Raw genomic sequence first — 12808 nt, forward strand, 5'->3', positions numbered from 1 at the left:
ATAGAAACAAAGTGTAGTTTCTTAGAAAATGACGATTTTCATAGATTTGACCAATGAGCCCTTAAGTAACGCATAATTTTCAATACCACTGTAAAAAATATAGAAGGTAGAAACGAGCCCTATATAAGCTGTGGTGCCCCGTGATGTTTCCATTACAAGACAAAGGTGTTTAAATCAAATTGCCATCCTCCAAAACAAGTGGGAAATCATAGAGAGATTTAGAAAGAGAAAAGATTCTCCGTAACCATCCCTGGTTCTACCCAAATTTAATTCAGATTGCAATCTACCTCACAGTTTGTTTCAAGTCCGTCGTCCTCTATAAAAGGGGTCCAAAGGTTTCAGTTCTTTTACAAAGCAAAAAGCTCCTGAAAGAGGCGAAGCCGAGCGGCGGTGTTAAAAGGAAAATCAGAGACAGAGAAAATATGGGTGCTTGGGCAATTGCTGTGCATGGCGGCGCTGGTGTAGACCCAAACCTCCCTAAAGAAAGGCAAGAGGAGGCTAAGAGACTCCTCACTCGTTGCCTTGATATCGGAATCTCCGCTCTAACCTCCCCGCCATCGACGTCGTTGAACTAATCGTACGTAATTAGTAAACCTTATCTTTCGTTTCATAATATAAAAATGTGAGATTCCAAATTTAAAGTTTTACATTGGTGAAAACTGTAAAAATGGTGACGTTATGCTGATAAATATAGTACATGTTTGGGATTTTTGGTTTTGGCTGGTATAGGTGAGAGAGCTGGAAACGGATCCACTGTTTAACTCCGGGCGTGGCTCCGCACTTACGGAGGACGGAACCGTGGAAATGGAAGCCAGCATTATGGACGGACCGAAGAGAAGATGCGGCGCCGTTTCGGGCTTGACCACGGTTAAGAACCCGGTGTCTCTTGCCCGACATGTAATGGATAAAACACCACATTCGTATCTGGCATTTGCGGGTGCCGAAGAGTTCGCAAGGAAACAGGTATGGTTTTAAGACAATTTAGCCCGCACTTCATTATGGTCCCCGAATGTTTTTTGCTTTTGTGTTTGGAATCTTCAATTCCCTAGCCTTCTCACGTGCTCTAAAGCTTAGCCACATTCAATTTCATGGTTGGATTCTGTGCAGGGCGTGGAGCTGGTGGACAATGAATATTTCATTACGGAAGAGAATGTGGGGATGCTTAAGTTGGCAAAAGAGGCCAACTCAATCATGGTACGTTTTTTTAATTGATTCAGCATCACGTGATAGGAGGTTTTGGGGTGGGGGGGGGGGCATGTTCATGTATTACATTTTACTACTTTTCTCATTTTTATCAGTTCGACTACCGTATCCCGACCCTCGGCACCTGCGGTGGAGGAGCCGCTATGGAAAGTCCTATACAGATGAACGGTCTACCAATCAGCGTCTATGCTCCAGAGACAGTCGGGTGCGTGGTGGTTGACAAGGAGGGTCGCTGTGCTGCCGCCACCTCCACCGGTGGACTCATGAACAAGATGACCGGAAGGATCGGTGACTCGCCACTCATTGGCTCAGGGACTTACGCTTGTGACTTGGTGGCCGTTTCATGCACTGGGGAAGGGGAAGCCATCATTCGAAGCACCCTGGCGAGGGAAGTGGCGGCGGTTATGGAATACAAAGGGTTGAATCTGCCTGAGGCGGTGGATTACGTAATAAAGTACAGATTAGATGAAGGGAAAGCCGGGTTGATTGCAGTGTCCAAAAATGGTGAAGTGGCTTGTGGGTTCAACACCACTGGTATGTTTAGGGGCTGCGCCACCGAGGATGGGTTCATGGAAGTTGGTGTCTGGTGAATGTCCTTGGGTTACGGTCGGCCCTTTTAGTCATTTTACTTGTGCTCCACTACAACCTGGTTTGATCATATAATTAAGTGAATCATTGTAATTGTGCTGCCCCAGTAATGCAAATTATTATGTTATTATCTTCAATCTTAATATTTTAATTGCAGGAATCAATCTATCATTATTTTAAAGAGAAAATAACCTCAGTGACCAAAAATCCCATATAATATACGATTTTAACCAATTTTTTCCGCATTTTCCAAAATGACCAACAAAATCGCAATCCGATCGCTAATTCGCAACGCGATCTCCATTATCGCAAATTCACATTGCATTTCGCGTTGCGATAGTTGGAAATCGCGTTGCGATGGTATACAATGTCGTTGCGATTTTCCCAATTCGCAATGCGAATAAGTAAATCGCAACGCGAATTGGGAAAATCGCAATGCGATACTGACTATCGCAATGCGATACTGACTATCGCAATGCGATACTCACTATCGCAATGCGATAATACAAAATCGCAACAAGATACTGACTTTCGCAACGTGATTCTGACTTTCGCAACGCGATTTACATAGCGTCATTCGTATTAACGCGTATTTTTTTTTCAAATTCCAAACACGAATTTTTTCTTAATAAATCGGAAACTGAACCGTCCACAGTAATCGCAACTCATAACCTCAAACCCAAAAACACAACACTCAGTCCTATCTCCATCTCTCGCTCTCTACGGCGAAATCCGTCCCCATCTCCGAAGATTTCCGTCCCCATCGCCGGCGAAATCCCTCACAACCATTCACAGTCAAAAATCCCTCACAATCATTCAGAAATGGAAAATCAACCTCCGAGGGTTATTTTTTTTTATTTTTTTTTTGAAAATTTTGCATTATTTTAGGTTTTTCATATTGAGATTGATGATAAGTTTACTGGTAATTTCAATAATAGATTAACCATTTCACTTAGATTTCTTATTAAATTCATTCGATTGCTGCCAATACTGCTAAACTGTTTAGCCTGTGAAGTTAGTATTTGTCTTTGCTTTGTCTTTTGGTTGAAGTAATGCAGAAGAAGAATAGTTTCGAGAATGAAAATCGCAACGCGGAAATAACTATCGCAACGAGATAATTGCAACGCGAAATAAAAATCGCAACGCGAAACCAAAATCGCATTGCGATTTTCATTTCGCGTTGCGATTTTTATTTCGCGGTTGCGATTTTCATTTCGCGTTGCGATTGTCTGGTCACGATAGTCATTTCGCGTTGCGATTCTCTCGTTGTGATAGTCATTTCCGCGTTGCGATTCTCATTATCTCGTTGCGATTTTCATTTCAACCAAAAGACAAAAACAGTGTTGCAAATTTTAGTTTCAAGAATAAACTACTATTTATGTTTATTGTTTTGTTTTTGGTATATCTTGACAGTGTAATTTTTGGTATATCTAACTTGGTATGTTTATTGTTTTTTTGTAGAAATTTTTTTCGGCTTCATTGACATTAAGGAATAAAGTTAGCCTAGCCACTACAATTGCTTCGAAGCTTTCACCTGCACAAAGAAAATTGTTTGAAGAAACCTGCTTCGGGCCATGGCTGAGAGTACAGCATCCGGGTGGAGATGTTAGTTTGACCCATTTGTGGCTTCAGACCATGACTAGCGATCTACCCGACAGTATACAACGTGGTGAGGAAGAGATATGGTTTCATTTTCCACCGGCGTATACTTATTTTGGGCGGAAGGAGTTCTGCTTAATCACTGGTCTATGATTCGGACACGATGATGTAGGCCGGTACACTCGTCATATCACCCGCCCATCATGGTTATCCAGGGTTTTTCCTGATGAGTCAATAGAGAAGCCGAACTTACACATCGACGACATGAAGAAATTGTTTAATAAGAAAGATGGTTTTACTCGGATGAATGACGTCGATGTTGTCCGAGTATGCCTTCTACTACTTTGTATGCCGGCTTTTTAGGCAGAGAGGCCAGACAACCTATTCCTCAGGAGCTAATATATTGGTAGAGGACCTAAATGCATGGAATCTGTTTCCGTGGGGTTCGTATATATGGAAAGCTATCTGGACTAAGTTGTCGTCTGCCTTTGATGACCGCAAAAGTTTGCGGGGCGATGGGTCGAAATACACTTTGTCAGGCTTTGTTTGGGCCTTTAAGGTAAGAATTTCTATATAATGTTTTCAAAATTATAATTAATTATTTAACAATTACTAATGTTTGTTATTATATTATTTGTAGATTTGGATATTCGAGGCTTTCCCCAGCATGCGGACATATGCATTAAAATCCTCAGATGATATTCCTAGGGCTATTTCCTGGAAGAGGAAACGTATGTTGGATTGGGAAGACTTAATACCATATGCGACAATAAATAATGTAAGTTAACACAAATACTATCATATAAACAATTTATTAATAGTAGACGTTTAACTTTGTTTTAGTTTTTATATTTTTAGGAGGCCAACACTCCATTAATGAGACTGACACCCACGGAGGCTGAGCTTGCCACTGATTGGTGGCAAGCTAGTCAGCATTTTTTTGATGGAACGAATGATGAGCAGCCTCCACTTCCTCCACTTCGAGAGCCATCACCTCACCCAGAGCCATCACCTGATCGACCCGACTATACACCTCTACAACGAGAGCCATCACCTATCCCGTCACATCATCGAGTCTCTTCTCCACCATCACCTCATGATAGGCGACCGACAAAGATGCCACGACTTCTATCTCCTGTTCTCCACCTCCACGGGATGAGTCAAGGGAGTTACGTGATGAGGTCAATGCCTTGCGTGAGGAGATCGGTACTCTACGCGATAACGATGGTGCATGGCGTGTGGAGGTGTCTACTTTACGTGGTGAGGTTGCCGCTCTACGTGAGATGGTAGTATCGTTGCAGAATGAGGTTCATACTCTACGCAACGAGGTAAGTTTAAGATTTTCCATATTTAACTTGATGATAAATTTACTCGTAATTTCACTTAAATTAATCATTTCACTTAGATTGCTTAGTAAATTTATTCGGTTGCTGCCAAAACTGCTAAACTTTTTACTTTAACACTGTGAAGTTAGTATTTGTCTTTGTTTTGTCTTTTGGTTGAAAGTTTGAAATATATTTATCTTTGTTTTCACTGTTTAAATATCATGTCTGTTTATTTACTGATATTTGTATTTTATTTAGCGGACCGATAAGGTGGATGCTTTACGTCGGGTTTTCTTGCATGACAGAGTTCACGCATCAGACGGCGTGCACGTGCTATTAAGTCTCCGTATACCCCAATAGTGCAAAGACACCGCAAGAAGAAGCCCGACTCGCCTATCATCCCTCAAGAGTCCACTCCTATCGTTGAAGAGGCCCCTATCATTCCTCGAGAGTCCCCTCCCACCGTTCAAGAGGCCACTGTCATCGTTGAAGAGGTCCCTCCCACCATTCAAGAGCCCGATTCACATGGCGTCATATGTAGGATTCTTGAGAAACCCTCTGACGTGTCGGACATGATGGATTCAAGTTGGCTCTCGTATGAGTTACCGGCCAGTACCATACCGGTATCTGAAGAGGAGAGGAAACAACTACCGGACACAATTCTGGATAACACCCTTTGGGCTAAGACCGCAATTGATTTTTATCTACATGAGCGAAGCCAGGGGTGTTTCACTGACATATGCAAGCTCAATGATGATATCTATTTGTTGCTTGATCGGTCTTGGTGGGGCGTATTATTAGGGGTCGAAGACAATGGCTATTTCGATGGAGGGGTAAGTCTTATATTTTTCTTATATTTTCATTTGATTATTATTTTTGTAAATTTATGTAAGTTACTAATATATGTCTTTTTTTGTAAAATAGCATATCGATGCGTGGGTGTCACGTCTTCTAATAATTAGGAAACTTAAGGAAAATAAAAGAAATACACGGTATACAATTATGCCGACGTCTTTTAACGCCGTTCACTTGAAGAATCAACGAGATGAATCATTTGCGTTGGGCAATGGACAAGCTAAACTTTATCCTGCATGGTGGGAGGTCGATAAGGTTAGTGTTTATTTTAGATTGAGTTTAAAGGTATTCATAAATAAGTGCGCAAATGAATGAATTATTACTTATGATTGCAGGTGTTTATCCATGTTTTGGAACGTAACCATTGGCTTCTCGTCGAGCTTCAGATCCCATCCCTTAAGGCAATAGTATATGACAGCATGATAAATTACATATCATTGGCTGATTTAAGAGATATTATTAAGGGATGGAGCTCTTATTTGGCTAAATACTTGGATGCGATAAATTATTGGACTCGTTCTGGAAACAAGAAGCCAAAGAAGCTCAATATTACAGTTAGCAGAGACGAGACCGCACCACAACAAACGAAAGGACCCAGAGGGGATTGTGGTCCTCTCGTATGCTTGGCGTTGGACCGTTTGATCACAGGAAGTATAAAGTATCTACCTCCCACCGATATAGATAGAGCTGCAGTAGGCTTGTGGTTTCGACATTATATGGCTAGATCGATATATACGAGACGCTGCCTACCTGCATCCGCGTTATAAAAATGTCCATAAACAATTGGTATGTTTATAGGCTTGTGGTTTGAAAATGTTTGGTTAAGTACCTAGAATTCAATAATTTGCTGTTTGTAGGTTTTAGATGTGTAGAAAGTGTTGTTTGAGCAAATGTTTGGTTTATGCAGGTTAATCTCAGAAGTGAGCTGCGTGAAAATGATGTATGGCTGCAAAAGTTGATTCAATAGTAGAAGTGTTATTTTCTCTAATAATTATTGCTTATTTTTGATTGTTTAATTGATTTGTAAAAGGTGATTTGTAAAAGTTGATTTGTTTAATTGATGTTAACATAATTCTTATTTGTGCTTGTTTAATTGATTGAAATGTAATGGTTGATTTTGTTGATTTCAATCTGCATTATGTTGAAGGCAAAAAGTACTATCGCAATGCGAAATGAAAATCGCAACGCGAAAATGAAAATCGCAACGCGAAATTAAATTCGCGTTGCGATTTTCATTTCGCATTGCGATTCCCCCGTTGCGATTTTCATTTCGCATTGCGAAATTAGCGTTGCGATTTTCATTTCGCATTGCGATTCTCTCGTTGCGATTTTCATTTCGCATTGCAATAGTAGTTTCCGCGTTGCGATGGATATTAAGATGATTACCTATTAAGTGATAACAACTGGAACAGATCATAGCAATTTTCAAACTCAAGTTACTAATACATGCCTAACTGAAAATGTTAAAAGTTCACACATAAAAACTACATAATACAACGTTTGCATTTAAAAATCACCTAAGTTAACAGTCCCAAAAGGTGAAGCCAGTTGTGATTGGGATTTTAAAGATGATTGCGATTTTGATTGCCTTTTTCTTGACACCATATGAGCTTTGGATTTTGATGATGATCCATATTTTGGTAGAGGAAAAGATGATTGTGATGGCACTGGTGATCCACATGTCAACCTTGTATGACCACTTTCCTTGCACCGACTACATGTCGATCTCTTCTTCTCTTCACCCTTAGACGGTATACGATCGTGACTTTTTGGTCGGCCAGGTAGCCTTCTGTCCATGGCTGGTGGCAAAACTGTTTGTAAGTCATCTGGTATGTCCCACTCAGAAGGATGTGAAATAGGGTAGACAATCTCGGCATAAGTCTGTCGATATACTTCTGTAGTGTAGCAATCCATAGCGTATGTGCTTGAATCATCTTGGTTTAGATGAAGAGCAACTTTTATAACATGGCCACATGGATAACCAGATGTTTGCCATTTCATACAACTACACATCCTTGCATTTAGATCGACAAGCCCATTTAAGTTATTATCCAGTACTTCAAACAAAGTGTTTGAACATGGTTCAACTGATTCAATATGACATATTTGATATATTTACTTGTTGATTCGGATAGAAATAATGAAGTACTTTTTTTAAAAAAAAATAATAGGCGGAATGCCCGATTTGCAAATTTCAAGGGTTTACGAGTCGAGTCACAAGCCGCGATATCCCGTCTGTTAATACAAGACGATCCAGTTTCCTTTTTGTTTTAATTTAGATTTTTATTCTCAAATTTTAAATTTTTTTACGATAACATTTAGAATTTAGAATTTTTTAAATTATTTTACTTTAATAGTTTAAATTATTTCTTTTAACCATAAAATATTCTAAATTTTCTTTAATTATTTTGTAATTTAGATTTCTAAGTTTTTTGTTTGAATTATGTAATACATATTTAAAGTTTTATGTTTTTCTTTATATATATATATATATATATATATATAATTTTTTCCAATATATATATATATATTGGAAAAAATTGATACATGAGTGTTGTTAAGAGTTCCGATGGACCATGCAATCGAAAAATTTATAATTGAAAAATGTTGTCCCGATTGATTCTACGGTCCCTTGGAGTTCGAGACATGGTTTTAAAGGCTTGAATGTAGAATCGTAAACATGAAAAATGTAATTATGTACGTACCTTTTTGATGAAGTAGCAAAATCCATGGTGAATTTCTGAAGGTAATCTAAGCAGAAATGGATGAGAAGATGCATTATCATTTATTTGATTTATGGAAACTAAGTGGTATTTTCAGGTTATTTGAAAATCCAAAATTAATCAACGGGAAAAAAACATTCGACATTCCTGAACAGTAACATGTTACAACTTTAGGAACAGAACTATTCCACAGGTGAAATTCTCCAATTTTCTTCAATGCATCTCTGCTGGGTTCCTCATCCACACCAATGGCCATCACAGATTGTTTCCCAGGTGCAATCCTACAAACACTCATGAAGTTTACATTCACATTTTCCTCACCTAGTATACTCCCCACCTACCCAATGATCCCAGGTTGATCAGCCTGCCTGCACAGTATAATACTTCCTTCAAGGCTTACATCAACACCAAAGGATCCAACTTTGCTCAAATGGGGTTTCCGGTCTTTCACCGTTCCTTCTACCGTAATCTCACCCGAATCACACATTGCAATAGCAAATTTAGATTCGACGTTGACAATTCGAGCCTGGATCAATTCGAGTGGCTTCTCGAGTTAACCATCTAATTCTATACGCTCTTCAGTTAACCTGAGTCCTCTCTGTTTAGTTATGAAGTCAGCATTCACTAAGTTCACAAAAATACTAGATATTGGCTCAATTAGACCCTTGGTTATCATAGCTCGGAGCAACCGAGTATCGAGATCATCTGGACCTCTAGCAGAGGCATATGTCGCCTTTACAAACTTCACACCACTTCCACCTGCAACCAACTGCACTGCCAATCTACCCAGCTTCTCTGTCAGCGCAACATATGGGGAAAGTTCTAGAAGCACCTGTGATATTGAAACAAGAAAAGTTGAAACGCACATGATTCCCAAACAAAGACAAATATCCAAGAAAATTGTAGACCATCCCAATGAAATTAGAGTTTTTTTTATAAAGTATACAATACTTTTTGCATTAAGTGAAGAATTATACAACACCTGAAAACAGGTAGGGCAATCCAATCTTTATTCATCTTGCAAAAAGAAGCATATACAAGAAAAAAACAAATTTTGAGATGGTAGCGGCAAGGTCCCCTTTCAAAGCCCCAACAACAGCTTCAGCAATTTCAAGGGCTACACCTTCCTGGTAACAATACAAGGCAGTAAAACCAATATAAGAAGGGGTAGAAAAAGGGTAGAAGCCAAAATAGATAGTCATGTAGGTACCTGAGCCTCTGTGGTACTAGCACCAAGATGAGGAGTTGCAGTCACATATTCATGCCGCACTAACTTGTTCTCTGGTAGAGGGGGCTCTTCTGTGAATACATCAAGTGCTGCATGCAAACAAAGCATATAAATGAATGTTCAACCAGCAAGCAGCAGATATCTTCTTATTTATAATTTTACTGTTGCATATCAAGCACTAGCTCTGCCCTGTACAATACGTCACACAGTTTTTACCATGAATTCAATGGCATTTATAATATATTTAACCAAGAATCATTCTGCATATCTAGGATTAGTTTTCTGTTGATTGCTCACTACATGTAATATTTTGTAATACTTAGCTCATATTATATATCATGTAGCAATGAAAATAAGTGTGAAAAGGCTATAAATTAAGCTGTAAGACTTGTGATATATACGAACATATACCTGAGCAACTATCCCTGCATCTAAGGCCAGTAGTAAAGCTTCCTCTTCACAGGCCTACAAACCCCTTTCTTCACCCGAGAGAAAGCGTCATCGTTGAACATTTTTGATGTAGCAGGGGTGAGAGGCATGTGCATGGAGATGAAATCAGCAGTTACTAATGCTTCTTCAATGGTCACAAGCTACACGCCAATGGCACGAGCACGGTCTGCTGGGGCATAAGGATCATGTGCAATTAAATGCATTCCAAGTCCCTTGGCACGCCTGGATACTTCAGAACCAACTTTCCCGAACCCCATTTCTGCCAGTGTTTTCCCCACAAGGGATACCCCAACATACTTGTTTCTCTCCCATTTCCCTGGACGGATCCAATTCCTACTTAAACGTCAGAAATTTCAGAATATTGAAAAAAAATTCCAACTTTCAAGTCATTCCTTCTTGTTTATATGACTTTCAAGTTTCAACCAAACTAATACAATAAATAGGTACCAATTTATTACTATACAGCTACACCAAGAAAAGAGCACACAAACAACTTGAAGAAATGCCTAAATGACGTTAAAAACAGAACAAACCCTCTTTAACAGAAGCAGCAGCCTGGGCAACATTCCTGGCCATAGAAGTAAGCAAAGCAATCCCATCTTCAGCTGCGGCAATTGTATTGGCAGTCGGCGCGTTAACGACGAGACATCCATGTTCGGTAGCAGTCGATAAATGACGTTATCAGTCCCAACACAAGCTCTCCCCACAACCTTGAGCCTTCCCATAGACGACTCAAACACTTCCCGAGTAACCTTGGTTTCATTTCTGACTATCAAAGCATCACAAAGTGAAATCTTGGTGCAAAGCTCTTCGGGACTCAAGTTGTAAGAGCAGTCGACGTTTGCGAAAGTTTTAAGCAGTTGGATACCGGCGTCCCCAAGCTTTTCTGCCACAAGGTCGGTGGGCTATCCGCCGTAGACCATGGCTAGGGCTAAAAGGGGTTTGCGTTTTGTGGGGGGAGAAAAGAGGGGACGAGAGGTAACAGAAGGACGCCATGAGAAAGCGAGAAGTGTGTAGCAGTGTTAGATTCACGTCACGTTGACTATCTTTACAGTGAATGGATTGGCTAGAAGATTTTTTTTTTTTTTTTGCGTCAGTGTTTGAGGTTATAGAATTCTGGTTATGACCAAAATACGGTGATTAATATGTGCATTTGGAAATATACGTTCTTTTCAGTTTCTAAACAAGATGGAAAATTATAATGTGATTATGTTCTGTTAGTAAAATATATTTAATTTTTTTTATAATTATATTTATATATAATTATACTATAATGCTCAAATACGTAATAATTGTAATAAATATTTTAAGAATTTGATTAATTCGTTGTACATGAAGACACCTAATTTCGTCCGCTTCAATTAATATTATTATATTATATAATATTTTAAATTATATTATAATATATATATATATATATATATATATTCACATTTTATTATGTTTTTATGTACATGCCCAAATGCAAATAAAATGCTACACGCTCAGCAGCCCAAACCCAATGAGCAGCCCGCGACCCGGAAACAGTGGTCCAACTTGAATCGGTCCCACGCCTAACCCGCAGCACCTAGGGTTTTCGAACCCTAGCCAATTGTTCGTCCAACGCCGCAAGAGGGGAGATCCATCCCAGCCGAAGACTCCTTGCCATGCAGCCACAACTGACGCCGATTCTCTCGGCACCAACGTCACGTAATCAACAAGCAACAACCAAGCAGAAGTTTAGTTCGATTTGGACTAAAAAATAAAGTCTAAAAATAGCAATTTTCCCCTATAAATAAAGCAATGTAAATCACGCAAAGACACATAGATTACACTTACTTACATACGAAATACATAGCACTTACGCAAGAAATCACAAGAGGAAAAACACAAAGAAAACAAAGCGTTTGTAAAGAGTTTCGAAAGAAATAAAAAGGTAAAAAAATCTTACATTGTTTGTTTGTTTATTTGCATGTGGTTTGGGTTTGCTTCCTCTCGTTTTACTCAAAACTACCAAAAAAACAAAAGGTCGAGGACCCAGGGGAGGGGTTTTCGAAAGGATCTACTCTAGATCTAACCCTCCCGAGGTCTTTTTTTCAAAAAACTAACGTGATTGTAGAAGAATGGGTGAAAAAGTTTTTTTAAAAAAGAATTTTTTTTGGTGGGCTATCGCCGATGAGCGGCGGCCGACACCGATCTACGGCGGTAGGAGAGGCAGTGACCATCGATTTCTGGAAAACCACGGCGACAGTTCATCCTTGTGATGAACAATCGAGAGAATTTGAAGAATGGGGGGCTTTTGTTTTGCAAAATTGAAAAATGAGGGATTAAGCCTATTTTTTTTGGTTTTATATAACCCGTTGGCCGACCCGATAACCCGAGCGGATCCCGTGTTTTTAAAGAAAATGAGATTAATCCCCTTTTTGGTCCCTCTATTTGTTTTAATACATATTTTTAACCCTCAAACTCTAATTTCATCCCAAATTTCTTTTAAAATTGACCCCTATTTGTTTTTTTATTCAATTCAGTCCCCTCACATTTTAATTTTTTTATTTCTTATTTTTATTTATTTAAACACTATATTTATTATTATTATTATATATATATATATATATATTTACTATTATTTTTAATTATTTTTGTTTATTTTATTTTTATTTTTTTCTTTCTATTTACGTTATTTTTTATTTATTATATGCATATTATTATTATATTCTTTATTTTAATTACTTTATTTTATTCCCTTTATATTTATTTTATTCCTTTATTTACTTTTATTTATTTATTGTTTTTATTTATTTATTTATTTATTATATGTATATTACTATTATTTTCTTTATTTTTATATCTTTTTATTT

At 38.5% G+C, this 12808-nt stretch overlaps 2 pseudogenes; one reads left to right on the forward strand and one right to left on the reverse strand.

The window, feature by feature from the left end:
• The first annotated feature begins 354 nt into the window (after nt 1-354).
• On the forward strand, nt 355-1822 carry LOC120138258 (annotated as a pseudogene).
• Nucleotides 1823-8351: 6529 nt separating this feature from the next.
• LOC120138295 lies at nt 8352-10894 on the reverse strand (annotated as a pseudogene).
• Between the last annotated feature and the right edge of the window lie 1914 nt (nt 10895-12808).

Source organism: Hibiscus syriacus, unplaced genomic scaffold (genome assembly GCF_006381635.1).
Source record: "Hibiscus syriacus cultivar Baekdansim isolate YM2019G1 unplaced genomic scaffold, ASM638163v2 tig00110683_pilon, whole genome shotgun sequence".
Classification (NCBI taxonomy): domain Eukaryota; kingdom Viridiplantae; phylum Streptophyta; class Magnoliopsida; order Malvales; family Malvaceae; genus Hibiscus; species Hibiscus syriacus.